Source organism: Cupressus sempervirens, chromosome 11 (genome assembly GCF_028749045.1).
Source record: "Cupressus sempervirens isolate cs-2001-9-10 chromosome 11, ASM2874904v1, whole genome shotgun sequence".
NCBI lineage: Eukaryota > Viridiplantae > Streptophyta > Pinopsida > Cupressales > Cupressaceae > Cupressus > Cupressus sempervirens.
The window spans coordinates 594830659-594835761 of record NC_143128.1 but is presented as its reverse complement, the minus strand read 5'-3'; the positions used below and the strand labels follow the sequence as shown (position 1 = coordinate 594835761).

Genomic DNA, 5103 nt, shown 5'->3' with positions numbered 1-5103 from the left:
AAATTCTAATCAAAGTCTATAAAGTGTTCGACTCAAGTCGAGTCATACAGAGTCTTAGTCAAAAGGTTAATCACACAATTAAGTCCATATAAAAAGCATGTCGAAATTTGAGTCGTGACAATTTGAAACAGATCTGGCCAGTGATACGAATCAAGGCAAAAGACCAAAAAGAACTCTCAAGCCCCACACAGAGAGACGGCACTATTTTGGGGCTTTATTTCTGCTCCCACCTTCTGTCAAAATAAATGCAATAATACAGTTACTACTAAACTAAAATACCCTACAAAAACAACGAGAAGCTTAATACAGATAAATTTCAAACAAGACCAGAAAAAGGCCGAACTCAAAATCTCCAAAAGATCGTTGGGAGCTATTATTGTGATGTCTCGGCGAGGGAAGGGGGGGAAGATTTTGGGGAAGGGAGGAGCAAAGAGGTGGAGGAAGGTTCTACGAGACAATAGCAAGGGCATCAGCAAGCCCACCACTCCCAGATTGGTAAAAAGAGTAGGCATTAGGCGTGTTAGCGGCCTCATTACGAAGAGACCAGAGGTGTCTTGAAGATCTTCCTCGAGAATGTTATGAGAGATGTTGTCACATACACAGTGCCTGCTCGTACGAAGACTGCCACAACCATGGATGGCGTTTAAGCCCTGAAGAGGTGGGGAAGAACCCTCTACGGCTTCGACGGCTGAGGTTATTAAATATGTAATAGTCTAGTAATTTTATGGCATTTTTGTCACGATCAACAATCTGGAAAGTTTTGAAACTGTGCTCAGAATGATTGGTGAACATTTGTTTAGAATAATTATTCTCTGGAATCATCTGAAGCAAAAGCCCCCTTTTATCACTATTGGGCAGAAATAATCATAATAATAGAAAACTAAAGCCAGTAATGCCTAAATAATGCCTTTATTTGCAGATAACATCAATCTATAGTTACCTGTATTACCAGAAAAATTGTAGGAAACAAATTTTGAAAAATGAGAGGTCCAATTGGAAAATCTATAGTGTACAATTAATGACTTTGATTGTTCTTTGAAGGATTTTGGCAAACCGATTTATCCGCTTGTGACTCCCACAAATGGAAATACTCCAGTTTTCAGAGAACACCATAATGAAACTTGAAGAGCTTAAAATTCTGCACCATTTATTTTGAAAACTTAAAAGCTTGGGAAGTTTACAAATCTGCACTGTCTGCTCTGGAAACTACCAACAGGAATTGAATCCAGTTGCATTATTTTGTTCTTGCTTTAACATTGCATTCACCCAAGCCAGTTGTAGGTTTTAATGCAATATGTAATAATCATAATAACGATACTAAATATTAAAGCGTGCATACATGTAAGTTGCCAACCGTCCAATATTTAGAAAAACGTGCTCAACGGTCCTCTTCGCATATGATATTCGGAAAAACTTTAGAAATGTTCTAATTTTGAAAATGGTCGCTTCTTTGGCTATTAGTTAATTTTTTAATAGAAAAAAATAAAACTATAAGGGGCACCAAAGTTTCTGCTTTCATGATTTTAAGTTCCTAACTTCATGATTTTATGGTTGATTGAAGTAGGTTTTGGTTAAAATATAATATATTTAATTTAATAAATATAACAAATAAATAGTAATGAAAAATATAATATTATAGTGCTAAACTAAATTAAAATTCAAAATATAGTTAGTATATTATTAAATTATATAATTGCAATGATATATATTAGTTAAAACAGTAAAAGAATATATAAATAAGCATTATAGTATCATGTTAAATTAAAATTAGATGACATCCTAAAGAACATTTATCATACCAAAGATATTTATCAACTAATTATACATAAGATATATAAATAATATTATATTATTATTTTTAAACAAGAGCTAAATTGATTAATTTTAATTATGAAATTGTTTGATATATCTTGTTTAAGCAGTAAATTCATCCAATTGAAGAAGCTAGACAATATTCTTAAGCTTAAATCTAATGAATAAAAATAAATAAATATAAATTAATTTAAAAATAATATTTATGCTTTAAAAAAACCAAAACACACTTATAATAAATAAATTTGATAAGCTAAACAATTTGAACTTTATTAAAATTGATACAAAATTAATATTATGTATTTTAAAGTATAAAATTTAACATATCAATTTTATTTTTAATGGTATTAGTGATACAATTAAATGTGAGGGCAAAATTTTTATTTTTCATGATAACAGTGTATTTTTTTTACTATATTCTTAAGTTTAATAATATGAATTTGATACTTTTACTTATATTTTCACTAATGGAGCAATATTTTAAATTTTATGAAATAGTTAAGTTAAATTTAAAGAAAAATGTACAACCATTTGAAAATAATAAATGTGTTTAAAATAAGAAATATATTTCACTCTATATTTGATTAAAATATCTATATTTGAATAACATTTTACAAATTACAAAAATAAACATATTAAAACTAAGTGTTTTTTTTTTTTCCAAGTTTATCCACTTGTCACAAATGTGGAAAAGATAAAATTGAAATTAATGCATTCATCAATAGAGGTGTTAGAAAAATAATTGTTTTTAAAGAAAATTTATTCACTTGTCACAAATGTGGAAAAGATAAAGTTGCAATAGAGGTGTTGGGAAAAATAGTTGTATTGTTGTTGAAAAAAATTAAAAATTTTCATTCCTTTTTGAACATGAGCCAATACAATTTTTAAAAAATTGTATTTTTCAATTCAAAAAAAAAGTAAATTAATAAATCTTTTGCAAACATAGGTAAATTAATGAAAGTTTTTAATTATGCCACTAATATGAAATCTCATGATTCCATTAGTTTCTTGCCAAAAGCAGGAACTAATAAGAGTGGACAAATATGAAAATAGGAAAATTTGAATAAAATAGAAATTTGAAATATTAAAGTGGTGTGAACCATAAGATATATTTTTTATTTCTAAAAAAGTTTGAAAGCAGGAGTAATAGTTTTTAATTGATATGAAAACATTAGTCTAAGCAGGAACTAACAATTCATCATTTTGTGGTTGGACATCAAACCTCAAGATGTGAATTAGTTAAATTTATTATCAATTGATTTGTCTAAATATTATAAATTTATATTTACAAAAATTAAAATCTAAATTTCAACGAACTTCTAGAAGCTGTCATCCCCATCAAATTGAACAACTAAAAAATAGCAGCTTGAATACGCAAACAAGGTAGCGATGAGATCCCGTGTTCGAATCTCGTTCCTCGACAGATATTCCACCGGTAAAACCTGTTACAACCAGCAGGAGATCTCGAGCTCGACTCTCAACGACATGCACGGACGGAAATTCTCCACAGTCATCCTTCCTTGACAGCCGGCTGGTGTCGTTCGTTCGACTGGTGGCCTGAAAATCTGATAAAAAGCAGAAAAAAGATGAAATTCCAGCACGCATTCAACACGCATCCGACCATTCCATTACAACCCTCCTTCCTCAAATGCAACCACGCCACCCAAAAATTCGCCATGATCGCCACAACGAACTCCACAATTCTGCAACGCGTCGCAAGGCTCGTACTTCGAGGAAATGGCCACCGAGATTCTCCGTCACCGCCGAAGAAGAAATTGCCGTATAAAATCACATTTGTGATCGTTTCCATCAAAATGTACAAAATTTGCAGAGATTGAGAGAATTCGAGCCAGAAGAAGCACACAAATACGGGGGCCACGCTGCTCACGATTTCGATAAAGCTTACGGACTGTTTCGCTAGAATTTGGATCAAAATATCCAGCATTTCGTAGTATTTTGTGAGATAAAAGATATAAGACCAGAAGAAAACCCTCCCCGCAGAACGAATCCCGAGCGGAAAACAGACGAGCCATTCAAGAACACCTCGCTTTCTCCAAATCCACCTCGTTTGCCTCAGTTCCACCGACGTGGCCTCCCAATAACCGGCTAAAATGATCAAAGACATCACCAGAACAATAAAATTGTGAATTGCAGGGATCCGACCTAAAGGCAGGGGTTTTGAGCTGAATTTCATGGCGAATTTTAGGAACAGAACGAGGAGAAGGAAAATGAAGACGGATGATGCGAGAAAGACAAAGGAAGATCCGAAGACGTCGTGATCCCATCTGAAGCTCAAAATTATCGGATGCTCGGCTAACCAGTACCTGAAATGAGGCTTTGCACAAATATTTCTTGCGATTTCCGGCATGATCTGAAGAATTTACAAGGTAATCTGAATTTGATGTCGAAAGAAAGGGAATCCGATTTTGTATTTGAAGGGCGAAGATGCCGTCGATTGCACGGCAATTCCAGGGTTTCTAGAATGCGCCGTCGGATAAACGTTTTGCAAGCAGATAAGAAGGATCGATCGAACGAACGGCCTGAAGACTTTCAGAGCCGTTTGGATGAATTGTTCCTCCATTTTTCCCTGTATTGACTATTTCGGCCATTTAATTTCCCCGAGTTTGTTCAAATTTGGCTGTCGTCTGCGTTTCGATCCAGTCTCGTGGTGAATGTTTTTGTTTTGAAACCAAATATTGTCCGCATTAAATATATGTAAATATTTTGTTTTTATGTTTTCAAACCGAACATGCGTAAAATATCTAAGAAAGATAAAAGGAAAATGTTGAATATGGGTGCCACGAGGTATTTATTCAACTTATACTGTTGACTACGTTATAAGGTCAACATACGCTCACGTGGAACATACGCTTACGTGGAATATACGCTTACGTGGATATCGTATGTGCTTTCGTACCACTTGTGTTCTCGTGTTTTTTCAAACCTGGTGGGGAAGACGTCAGCTGAGTGTAACGGACATTGCCAGCAAAGCCAAAATCACGTACGATCAGTGTGTGATGACGTGTCACAAATAGATTTTAGATAAAAAATAATGTAATAATAATTTGAGAGATACATAATTGTTGACAAAGTAAAATTAAACTAAATGTATTTATTTTTGTTTTATTTTATTTTATTTGATCTGTTTTTTAAATATTTTATAATCGTTAACTTCTATAGTGAATTTTATACATAGTTGAGGAAGCAATATTAAAAGTATGTAACGTATTTTGTTTGATTTTTTTTTTTTTTGGCATATCTATATTTTGTATGTAGAGATGTAGACTATAA

General features: G+C 32.8%; 2 pseudogenes; one reads left to right on the top strand and one right to left on the bottom strand.

The window, feature by feature from the left end:
* The first annotated feature begins 381 nt into the window (after positions 1–381).
* LOC149531068 (histone H4-like) lies at positions 382–692 on the top strand (annotated as a pseudogene).
* A 2250-nt stretch (positions 693–2942) lies between these two features.
* On the bottom strand, positions 2943–4199 carry LOC149531067 (fatty acid elongase 3-like pseudogene; annotated as a pseudogene).
* Between the last annotated feature and the right edge of the window lie 904 nt (positions 4200–5103).